The sequence below is a fragment of the Mixophyes fleayi genome, chromosome 5 (genome assembly GCF_038048845.1).
Source record: "Mixophyes fleayi isolate aMixFle1 chromosome 5, aMixFle1.hap1, whole genome shotgun sequence".
NCBI classification, from domain to species: Eukaryota; Metazoa; Chordata; class Amphibia; order Anura; family Limnodynastidae; genus Mixophyes; species Mixophyes fleayi.
Window position 1 is genome coordinate 118,952,441 of NC_134406.1, and position 12,692 is coordinate 118,965,132.

The 12,692-nt window shown below is 42.2% G+C and overlaps 1 protein-coding gene and 1 long non-coding RNA gene across 4 annotated transcripts in view; one reads left to right on the forward strand and one right to left on the reverse strand.

The window, feature by feature from the left end:
• Positions 1-12,692, reverse strand: part of ADCY2 (adenylate cyclase 2) — a 1,242,889-nt gene that overhangs the window by 1,197,460 nt on the left and 32,737 nt on the right. The window lies entirely within an intron of this gene.
• LOC142158623 (uncharacterized) overlaps positions 1-12,692 on the forward strand; it is a 62,565-nt gene that overhangs the window by 27,523 nt on the left and 22,350 nt on the right. For 2 of the 3 annotated variants that reach the window (XR_012692818.1, XR_012692819.1), the window contains exon 4: positions 998-1,122. The exons of the other annotated variant lie outside the window; for it this stretch is intronic. This is a non-coding gene — a long non-coding RNA (uncharacterized LOC142158623). The remainder of the gene's footprint in view (positions 1-997; positions 1,123-12,692) is intronic. 3 annotated transcript variants of the gene reach the window in all.

Genomic DNA, 12,692 nt, shown 5'->3' on the forward strand with positions numbered 1-12,692 from the left:
CTTCCACTGTATCCAGGGGGACAGCATGACAGTTTGTGCACTCTTGACTGCGCTACGGTATCAGAGATGTTGAATCTGCTTTTTGTCTCCTTCTTTTGCACCCGCTTCTTTTCTTTATATAGGTTTCCGTTTGGCTGATGGCTTATATGTAGACAAATTCCTCCCTATGGACTGCGCTTTTTTTTCTGAGCATTTTTTGAATGTTTAAGTTTGCTTCTTCAATGGAGTTTGAAGCAGGTACTGGTTATTGGGGTATACACATTACTTAGACGATTTCTTAGTGATTGGGAATGGTCTGCCTCCTGCACATATGCTCATTTTTCAGTTATTTGGCTTTTTCATTCCCTTGACCTTGCCATGGCTACAATAAGACGGAAGGTCTTACTACCTGTTTGTCTTATTTGGGCATGGAAGTTGACACTGCTCTCGGGCAGTGCCGGCTCCCCGCTGAAAAGAAGGGTAGGCTTCGGGCGATGATTACACAGGTGAGTGTATTCGTCAAGGTGACTCAATTGATTTTGAGTCTCTAATTTTGCATGCCGTAGCATTCCCATGGCATGGGTCTTCTTTCACAAGCTAGAAATGGGCGGCTCTCATGGGTTGTACCAAGCCTCTTTGCCATGTATCCTTGTCTGCAGAAATACATTCTTGGGGTGTGAAAGGTTTTTCTGCATGAGAGCAATGTGTTTCCGATTGTTGTGGCATTTGAGCTTTGGACTCCTCTGTTCAAAGGGAAACAGATTATTTTTGGTGTGACAACTTGGGTGTTGGGCAGGCTTTTAACGAGCAGAGTGCATTTTCTCTGCCATTTATCGGCCTCCTGCGATGGTTAGTTTTGAATTTCTTGCAGTTTGATGTTTGTTTTTGACCTCACCATGTTCCGAGAGTTGACAATGTGGTGGTTGATGCTCTGTCCTGTCGGCGCTGGGATAGATTTATTCCCTTAGTGTTGCATGCATACTTCATTGGTACACCTTGTATTGATTTTGTCTTGCAGATTGTCAAGCCAGCAAAGAAATTCTTGCAGAACTGTGATTCGCTTCCCCACATGTTAAAGAGGAATATAGCTTCCTGGAGGGAGTGACCTTCGTATCGGGATGCATATGCTGAACAAGGAAAAAGGTTTGCACCAGTGCATGCATTCCTTTATTTGGACTATAGGGCCAGGGCTATGATGGCTGCTTCCTTAGTGGGCATATCCTTTTTTGCCAAGCTGTACAGCCAGGTTGATCGATCTAAAAGTTTTGTCCCCGCTAAAGCTTTGAAAGAGTGATTGTGCACGCATCCTGTCCAGCTGGATCAGAGACCGCCATTTAGTCTTGCTATGCTGGAGTCCATGCTAGGAGCAGTTAAGGAGTTTACTACTGATGGTTTTGAGAGTTTGTTGTTTAGCTCTGCCTATGTTATGTTGTGTTTTGGTGCTTTCAGGGTTAGCAGCTTATTGCCTCCGCCAAGTTGGTCCCGTTCGACTCTTCTATCACATGTAAGGTCCAGTATGACAAACGGTGCTGGGTTACCCTGTCCCATCAAGAGAATGTGTCCGATCTGCCCTGTTGCTATTGTAGGGTAATATGCCCGGGTTTGGCCACAGGGTCGGGCTTCACGGTTTGTTAACCAGGATCTTTCCCCCCTATCTAAGTATTAGTTCTCTGTTATTCCCAAATGAACACTAGAGCAGCTATGGTTGGATAGTTAGTATTTTAGCATTAATTCCTTTTGGATTGGGATGGCTACATCTGCGGGAGTTGCTGGAGCATGTGTTCAAAGCATTCAACAGGAGGGAAGCTGGAAATCTGATGCATTTAAACAATATGTTCGGCATTCTCTTCTGTCCTGATTTCCTGATTTTCCCTTCTCTTTCTCACATCTTTCTGGCTTCTGAAGGTACAGGGCTTCGGTCGGTAGATACATTTGGACGCAAGGGTGCAAAGGGATTTTGACTAATTTTTCTTTATTCCTCTGATATGAAAGCTTGATTGGCTAATGGCTCCTGAGGTTTTTTATGGTTTAAACTTCATTTTTGTTACCTGTTCTTTTCTCTTTGTCTATTTTTCTCTCTTTCTGATTCTTCACTATCTCATTTTCCAAAGCCTTCTTGCTCTCCTCTCTAAAGGCTTGGGTCGATTGTTCCTGCCAGTGTTTCTTGCCCCCTTTTTGCTGTTGGCTGGCGTCTGTTATACTTATTGGGTGTTTGACATTTGGGTTTTCTTTTCTCCTGCATTACAGGTCATGAGAGGCCACTGTAAACCATGACAATTGGTCATTCCTTTGTACATTGGGCTGCTTTGCATTGGTTGGCTGTGGATACTTCTTTTTTTGGGTTAGTGTTTGCTGGGGCAGAGAGGTTTGTGTTGGTCTAGCTTTTTTAGCTCTTTCATAAGGAAGTGGCTAGGAGAGATGTCCCTCATTGTCTGGTCATTTGGGAGGTAATGATTTTGGCCTTGGAATTTCACTTGGTCTGATTTTGAGAATTAAAGCAGATTTGTGGTTTCCAGGTGGCATCATCTAGTAATCTGCTGGTTTGGCAGTTTTGGAGGAATTTTTCTGATGGTACAGTGGTGGAGGTGATGTGGAGAAATGTGAATTCTGTTTCCTGATTTGAGTGGTCCATTGGTATTCAAATTGAACACCCACAGATCAATTTTTGCTTTCCGCTTCCCAATGGTGTGCACTTGATGTAGGAGGGTATAGACATTTTTATTGAGCACATTTATGTATCACTCATCTCACCTGTTTCGCCCCGTGTGGTTCACTGTGTGATTTGGTTTCCCTTGGTATCTGCTGTTCAGCCTGGCGTTCCTCTATCATCGGATGCCATCTTGCCTAGTGGTCTGCGCATGCGTTTCCCTGGGAACCTTCAAAACCTCTGCTCGGCAGTGATTGGATCATCTGCAGCCTTTATAAGGGCCCTACTCCCTTTAATGGGTGTCAGATCATCAGGTTTCACTACCTGATAGGAAGCATTCCCTCTGACTCCTGTTGTTCCTGACATCCTGGATGGTGCAGCTTGTTGCTACTCCAAATTCCTGTGCTACTTACTGCTTCTCAGTAATTACCTGTGCAACTCATCTCTACTCAGCTATTACCTGTGCAGCTCATTGCTTCCCAGCATTATCACTGCAGAGCATCGCTCATCATTGGCCTGTTCCAGCATTATAACACCTGTGTGGATCTCAGTGCTAATGCTATCTGCAGCACATCGCTTCACCGCCATATTGACTCAGCTTATCCCACAGTCAAGACCTGTACATTCACCGCAGAGCATCGCTCATCATCGGTTCTGTTCCAGAGTTATACACCCGTGTGGACCTCCAGCGCTCTGCCGTGCATCTCTTCACCTCTACTACCGTTCTGGCTATCAACTTCTCAGTGGTTCTGCGCATTCGCTGCTCTGCTCCCCATAGAGGACCGCGACCTGTGGTGGAGAGCAGCTAAGGCCATATTCCCTTGCGGAAATCCCTGGTGAACACCTCTCCACCGTTAGACTCCGCACCTCTGTGGGGGTAAGCTGTCACTCTACCAGCAATCAGGACCATTCCCATAATCTAGCTTTCGTGACATTATGAGAGGTTCAGGAGATATTGTTAGGTCAATATGGTGGTACGTCTTGGTTCCTTTGGGTGCCTGGCATCGCTGGAAAGCATTAGCAGCCAGAGGCCAATACACGATGGGCACATGGTTATTTAGCTGAAGAGTATGCATCCCTTTAAAGTGTCACGCTTTGGTTTTGGTTACAGGCACCGAACACGGGGACAGGGTTGTTGGTGTCAATGTAAAACTGTTCATGTATAAACACCGGTTCTGTTAACCACAGGTCTACCTTTTGAAGGATTTGTCCTTGATTCTTGTTTATTGTCATGGTGAATGTGATAATTACAGGGAATTGCCTTAGTTTAAGCAAGCAAGGGAAAGAAGTGTCGATTGGTTGTAGATCAAAGAGTGGTAATAAGATGCGTTGTATTTCGGTCTCCCCAGTTAAAACCATAGAAGTCATATATTGGGATTAAAGAAGAGTATATATATATATATATATATATATATATATATATATATATATATATATTTATTTATTTTTCTTAAATCAGGTAAATTTTTATTGTTTTTTTTCAGATAAAAGAAAAACACACAAACAGTTACAAAACAAAACGTAGGTAAATCGTAATGCTCATCTTACAAAGATATTGACTCTCATATAAAAAGAAAGAAGACTCAGCACAATGGAAAAGCGTATAGCATAAACATATAATAATAAGCAATGTCTAAAAAATAAATAAATATATATATATTGCTATTAGTGTCATTGAATTGCAATCCTAGTTCTATGGCACTCTTGCACAAGATGGATCAGTCAGAGGTTCAGCCAGAGAATCCTCTCCCCCCTTCCAGTGGGGAAATTATTCAGAGGACACCAAGGGGCACATTTATCAATCATCGGCAAAAGTGAGAAATAGTTATCAATCCTTATCGCATGGATAAGGATTGAACTATTTCTCAAATTTATGAACAACAGATCACAGAAACAGCAGTTCCAAAAAACTGCTGTTTCTGTGCTAAAAAAAAATCATACTTACCCCCCTCTTCAGAAGCGCTGTCTCGGGATCTCCTACAGCTTCAGCTGGCGTACATTATCAAGACAAGTTTCCGAAAAAAATGTTTTTTCGGAACTAGTTAGATTTGAGCTGGGAGCAGTCACCATACTGTTGAATGGTGACTGCTCCCAAAAATGAAGAGGAGTGCAAAGCAGCAGATATCCATGATATCTGCTGCGATGCACCTTTCATAAATTTGCGGAGGACACCCAGGGAGCTTAATGTGCCGGTAAGAGCACTAGCGTGCCTTCTTAAATATGCCCCCAAGTCACTTGAACATGCTCGGTATCTAAAAGAATACCATCTGGACCATATATTGTGATATTTGAATTTTGTGTTTCTACGTGTGTAAAAGTACCTTTCATGTTGCACAGTGGCATTGACAAGCGCTCTCCACTTATGAAAGTCCAGAGAGCCTGGGGAAAGCCTAGCCCGAGAGATCACCACCTTGGCTAATGTTATGAGATTAAAGATATAGGCAGCATTATATTTATTATTTAAATCGTCTAAAGAAATGCCATAGAGGCAGCACTTAGCCCACATTTTTGGGGCAAAGGGAACAGTGTTTATAACACAGTCCCAAACCTTTGACCAGAAAATATTCACAACTGGCAGTGTTGGCAGGGCTGGCAGTGTTCTTAAAAATATCCAGTTTCATTCTACTGTGCCATAGCTCACCCACAAACAGGAGAGGTGGCAGTGTTCAATGCTGAAAGACAAATAGTAGGGCTGGCAATGTTCTTAAAAGTTCAGCTGCCATACTGTTACAAAAACGGGATGTCATTGCTACATGGCTTATCCCAATTAGACTCTCCTCAGGATATGTCATTTCGGATTACACCACCAATATTGTGAAAGCATTACAGCTGGGTGAATTCCATTACATTCCCTGTTTTGCTCACACAATCAACTTGGTGGTGCAGAGCTTTTTGAAAAATTACAGGGACGTGCAGAAGATGCTGTCTGTAGCCAGTAAAATTTCGGGACATTTCCGGCATTCTGTAACAGCATTTAGGAGATTGCAGCAGATACAAGAACAATTTAAAACAAATAAATTTAATGCTCAGGGCAGATCTGTGTACAATGTAAGATGTACTGCTGCCGTATGGGAATGACGGGGGAGGAGTGAATTCCAGAAAACTCCTAAATCAATACAAACAAAATCCAATATCCCCAAGGTGCAAAAGAAACATAAATTAATGCAAATAATGGTTATGAATGCAAATAATAAATAGGTATGTAGAAATATTTCTGTGAATAATGAAGAATAATAAAAACTATAGCACCAAAAAAGATACATATATTCAAAAGGTGATCACTTAAAATAATTAATCCTGGCCAAAACCAAAGTTCATATGAATTGAGAAAAAAAGTAATTACCAATAGGGCTGTGGTAAAATGCTGCGTTTGAATGTGCACCAATAGTGAGCGTATGGAGTTCAATAGACAAATGCAAACACATACTTCTGTCAGGATAATAAAAGGAACTTTCTCTATAGTGGTTATAAGTCACTGAACTCCGTTATATAGAAAACATCTCCAGCTCACATTTCCTGATCTCCGCTGTGGCAAAGTAAAGTCTTCGGAGAGATAGCATATCCTTCAGTGGTGATCTTATAGTTACCTCCCCATAGTCCGGGTGGCAGATGAAAACTTGGGTCCAATGCTGAGAGAGTTGGATTCTGTGTGCGAAACGAACACGCACATGCGCAGTGGCAAGTTCAGCTTCAGCCGGCTCCTAGCTTACACTTAATTTCACTACATGCAGTTAAACAGGCGCGATCTGTAGGGAGTTCAAATAGATGGAATAATTGTCTCTAGTGCCGCAGAAGATGTATGTCAATAAATAATATTTGGTGTTAATATTAATTCCAATGCGTTTGTCCCCAATAACGCTAGGGCTTCTTCAGGGAAAAATAAAGTGCAATGAACAGTTCCATGGTGTCACTCACCGGACCGTGAGTGCCTCTGCGCTGGTGCGTGGCTCACTAGCCTTCCTTCCGGCAACTTTCCTGAACCGCGGCCGTCCGCCATCCTGATGGTCTGCGCATGCGCAGCTCCCAAGAACTCTTGTGACTGTTGCTTTTAATCCAAATTGGTTGATCAGGCAATTCCCTATTTAAGGCACCTGTGTGCATTACATCATTGCCTGATCTTGGAGTCTCATTCCCTGTGAGTCTCTGAAGGTGTTCCCTGTGTTCTACTAGTGTCTTCAGTTTCCTGCTGATTCCTGATCTACTCATTGCTGGTTTCCATACCCGCTACTATCTCCTGTGTACTACTAGTGTCTTCAGTTCCTGTGGATTCCCTGTGCTACTCATCGCTGGTTTCCATACCTGCTACAGTCTCCTGTTTCCTGCTTGTGTCCTCAGCTGGACTCTGATTACCGGATCTACTCACCTGTGGTTCCTACACTCGTCTCTGCCGTCCAGCATCTCTGCAGTTCCTGCATCTCCCTGTGGACAGACTGTTCTACTGAATAGCGGTATGCCTATCTGTTATTGACTTTCTACATTTACTCTGCATATCCGCTAGGACAAATTTCCACGCTCAGCAGCGGTATCCATACCCGCTATAGACTGTTATTGTTACGCTGCATACCTGTTTGGAATTAACCGTACTACTCAGTCGTTATATGCATAACTGTGATTGACTATCCATTATTGGCCTGCATATCTGTGCTGAGCAAGTCACTACCAAGCAGCGCCACACATACCGTTATATAGACTTTGTTGGATACGCTGCATACCTATTGGGATCAAGTTCCTCTGTGCTCAGTGTCTGCATCCTATTATCTTTGGATGCTTCCACTCATCAACACTTGTACACATCCTCACCTATCTTCTCACCATAAGCAGTGGTACAACTTGCTATACGCAGACCACTGACTTCCCCGCTACCTACCTGCACCTGGACAAGTCTTCTCACCATAAGCAGTGGTACAACTTGCTATACGCAGACCACTGACTTCCCCGCTACCTATCTGCACCTGGACAAGTCTCTTCACCATAAGCAGTGGTACAACTTGCTGTACGCAGACCACTGACTTCCCTGCTACCTCCCTGCATCTACTCACGTCCATCCTGATCTCCGCGTTCAAATCTACCTTTCCACTATATCAGCTAGTCGCTGATTCATTGACCAAAGATTGCTGCAAGTCACTGACTTTCCTATTATTCATTGGCATTCTTTCTCCATCTGCTGTGATATTTGTTCCGCTAGTCACCCCGCTACCAGAGGACCGTTGTGTGAGCTTCACTACTCTGGTAAGCCCAGTCATCTGGTGAAATCTTGGGCAAGACTCCTAGTGCCCGTGACACATGGGACAAAGTCCTTTTAACCCATATAAGACTGCCCACAAATGATCTGATTAGCTCTTGAAATGTAGGAGGCGTTCCTAGTCTTATAAGACAAGCCAAGGTAAACGATGTTCATACCAGTAAATTGGAGAAGGTCTTTAGTGAATATAACAAATAAAATAGAACCACATTAATAAATTCCAGCACACTATACAGCTAGTAATATTTATATACAATGTAATTTCTATCTTCCAAAATAGGTATTAATATTAAATTCATTTGTGTGACTGGTTTTAACATTGCTGAAATGGTGAATAGATGTATAACATAATACACAGTCATATAATATAATATAAGCACTTGGGGATAAACCCATCAGGTCAGGTGTGTAGAGTGTCATATTTATATACAATTTAAATACTATGTTCCAGAAAAGGGTATTAATATTAAATTATTTTGTGTGACTGGTTTTAACATTGCTGAAGTGATGAATGTACAACATAATACACAGTCATAAAATATTAGCACTTGAGGATAAACCCATAAGGTCACATGTGTAGAATGTCAGGATAAGCTGGGAGGAGTATGACAAAATTTTGTTTTGTGGTCCTACAAGCCTGACATCTATTGCATTAGAAGAAGCCATTTCTCTGCTCCCACAACTAGAGGGTAAATGTATCAAGGTCCGATTTTGCCAGCGTGTTAAAATCACGGCAAATCGCGGGTGTTAACCCGCGATTTTAGTTCCAAACTCATCAAATGTAACAAGCTGCGATTTTTACCCTGAACTTCAAAATCGCTGGTCATCTCCGGTGATTTGCAACGATTTCAAACACTCCCGTGTTTGGCAAACTCTCCTGTGTTGTAGCAGCGTGTTGTAAACACATCACTGTTACACTGCCCTGTCATACAGCTGCCGGAGCTCCGGCAGCTGTAAAAACTGTAAAGATAAGATTAAAGTACACAAAAAAAAAGCGTGGGGTCCCCCCTCTATTCATGCTTAACCCTAGTGCTGCCTTACTGCTGGTTCCGTGAAAATCGGGGAAAAAATTTGGGTGGAGTCCCCCTGATTTTCACTTAAACAGCACTAGGCAAACCAGCCGGGGTTGGAGACACTATTGCAGGGGAGACACGCAGCAGAGGTCCCCCTGACATAATGACTAACCAACACCAGGTTGTTCAGTGCTGGGCTGGATTCCCTAGGGAGTGGGGTCCGCTAAAACAAAATGAGCGGGCCCCTCCCTAGGCACATTCAGCCCAGTGCTGATAGCACTAGGGCTCTTCCTACTACCCCTGGGCTGTGGGTGGTAGGGTAATAACGGCGAAAAATAGAGGGAAAAAAAACAGACGCCATTTTGTTTTGTGGAACTACAAGTCCCAAGAAGCCAGGTTGCCCAAAATAGTGTTAGCATGCTGCTGCTTGTATAACTACAATCACCAGCATACCCACGGCAGCCAGGGCATGTTGGCACTTGGAGAACCACAAGTGTCAACATGCCCTGACACCCACGGCTGGCTGGGACCTGTAGTACCATAAAAGAAAATGTTTACAAAACCACCACACCCTCATTAAAACCACTAGAATTTATTAATAATAAACCCACAATAAATACAATAAACACCCTCATTGATACCACATATTTTTATTAAAAATAATAAATTCCCTGATACTCACCAATGAAGTTTTCTCCTTTTGTCTGCAGCTTTCAATCCAAAAATGGCTGTAAACCAAGTCCAAAATAAATTTCTATCCAAAGTCTGGCTTGCTCCTGTCCCAAAGTAATTTATACTTCCAAAAGTCCATGCTTGACAAAGTCCAAAAACAATTTGTATTTCCAAAAGTCCGGCTTGCTCTTGTCCCAAAGTTATTTGCACTTCCAAATGTCCTGGCTTGTAATCTGTTCAATTCTTCGCCCGGGGGGGCCCATTGTTGATTGAAGTCTTCAGTTCTTCACCCAGGGTGGGCCCATATTCGTACATCCCACGATTCTTCTTGCTTGATTGCAGAAAAATAACAAAAGGGAGGAGCCGCCGCAAACAGCTCCTTGCTAGCTAGGAACTCTGCTACGCAATGAGCGCTATGTCGTTTGCTGAATTACAGATCAGAATAACACCACAGAATAATCTGACATTCATCGCTTCCACCAATACGGAAATACTAAATTTTGATCTCAATCAGGAATAAGATCATATTTAATCATTGCAGCAAAAGGCATATAAGTGCCTATTTTCCATTTTATATTTTTATTTTTATTTTTATATTTTTTTTTCTTAAAGCTTTTATCCTACCATTATATGGATATGGACATACTTCTATTTATAATTGCAGACCAGAGTTTATAGAGATATATATTTATTTTTGGATAATTCATGTCAGACAGTCATACTCAATATATGAGATCATTATCTATCAGTGTACTGGCCAGACACTATATCTATATTATCTGTCTGTTTAATTTTATCATTTAATATTGTCCTTTTCATTTTTATTTAATTGTATATCTTTGCAGTATATTCAATAAATAGATTTATATTGCACATTGTCCGCCATCTAAGGGTAATATTTATATTATTTATTTATCATTATTTATTATTTTATATCGTTGGCGCATCCCACTTTCAGATCTATTAGTGTAACAGTGATGTGTTTATACAACACGCTGCTAGCAAGCAGCGTGTTGTATCTGGAGTGTTGGAAAGCAAACTCTCCTGAGTTTGCTTAATCGCAGCTTCATACAGTTGAGAGTTGTATAGCTGCAGTGGCAAACAGTCGGGAGTTTGATCTCTGATGATTTTGCAAATAGCGATTTTGACAAAAGCACAACTCTGGCGATTTTGCATGAAATCTTTGCTTCATACATCTGCGAGTTTCAACTCTCCCAAGAAAATTCGCTGATTTTGCAAAATCGCACCTTGATACATTTACCTTCAGGTTTCTTTTTTCTCAACCATACTTGTTGGTACATAGCTGGTAGTTAGCATGTCCTTCAAATTGGCTGCTTTCCTATAAATGACATTAGGTCTATCTGTGAGGATCGCAGACAGTTTATCATCACTCAATAGAATAGGTCAGTGCTTCTTCAGAATCCCTTCAAGTACCTTGATCTATTATTAAACTGTGTGATAAAGTATACCTCCTCATTGTTACAAGCTTTGCTTTTTAACCAAAAGGTCACTTCTCTCCATTTCTCTGGTCTCTGTATAAGTTTTTTCTATGATCTCATTGTCATAATTTCTTTCCCTAAATCTCTCTTTCAGGGAAGATGCTTGTATCTCAAAGTCAGAGATGTCAGAACATTTTCTCCTGATTCTCATCATCTGTCCTTTGGGTACGTTATTCAGCCATGTTCTATGGTGATTACTAGCAGACGGGTTTCATAAACGTCCTGGTCCGTAATAAATTATTTTTCACATAGATCTCCATATTCAGGAACTCCACTTTCTCTTTACTGATATTCTTTGTAAATGTAAGATTTAAATTGTTGGTATTGATGAAAGTGAAAAACTCATGAACAGGGCCCGTCCAGATTGTCAGGATCTGCCTGCAAGCCCTTTGCATTGCATGCTGCTTTGCCTGGCAGCTCCTGTCTTTTGGACTTTATTATTGTGTTATATATATATTGTGGCAGTATCTCTATTCACCAGAGGTGCTGCTATTGTGCCTTCATTGTTTGTACTAGGGGTTAACCTCCTCATTAATTATCTCCAGCACCTGGGTGTTCCCTATTTAAACCTGTCACTCCCAGCATACATTGCTGGTTATTGTTGTTTCAGCTGTTGTTGAAGTTCCATGCTGCTGTGCTGAGCTGTTCCCTGTTGTTGCTACATGATCCTTGTAGTGCCCCTGGTGCACCTGTTCTCAGGGATCTCTACTAACTACCTGTTCACCTGCAACTGCCGTGTTCCTGTTACCTGCCTTCAGTATCTTCTTGCAATCCATGTGTTATATCAACATCATCCAGTTTGTACCTTACTGCATTCTCTGGAAACGTATCGCAATAAATATCGTATACCACCATATTCTGGGCTCCTTAGCTGTGATTTTGCATTGAAACGTGAAGTATAACCATCCCAAAAACAGCTTAGGAGTAGTGTGAAAGATTTCTTTTCCGGGACCTGTTTACTGCAATTCAGTTCCATTTGTTTTTGCAAACATGTCTGCTTTACCAATTTCTGAATTAACACTGCTACAGACTTTACAAATGGACATAATCTTGCTTCGCTTTCAGCTTGCTAGATTAACTGGTTTACTTATGGACCCACTCAGGAGACTGTCAGATTCTGTCTTTCTTAATTCAGAAGCTGTTGACTTGTCTCAATCAACCTTCCCTGCTGCTGAATCTGGGCAAATAGCACCTCCTAATTGTGCTACTACAAATTTGCAGTATACTAAGAACTGTGGTGTAACAAATTCCCGGTTCACAGGTGTTCCATGCCCCCATCTGACTGAAGAGGAGTGACAGCGCAGGAAAACGAACAAATTGTCTCTACTGTGCCAGTGATGTTCACTTCTTACAGGGCTGTCCTCTCTGCAGACCACAACAGCTTACTGAACTGTCTTCTGGTGTTTCCTCTCCGCATTCTGGATTTGTTTATGCTTCACTTCCCGTTGCCACATTACAACCTGTTCTGCTCCCTGGGATGAGGTCTAATCTGCTAACCCCAGTTACCAGTCCTGAGGTGCCAGTTTCTGCCGCCAGTACCGAGGTACCAGTTTCTGCCGGCAGTCCTGAGGCTCCAGTTTCTGCCGGCAGTCCTGAGGCTCCAGTTTCTGCCGCCAGTCCCGAGGTTCCAGTTTCTGCCA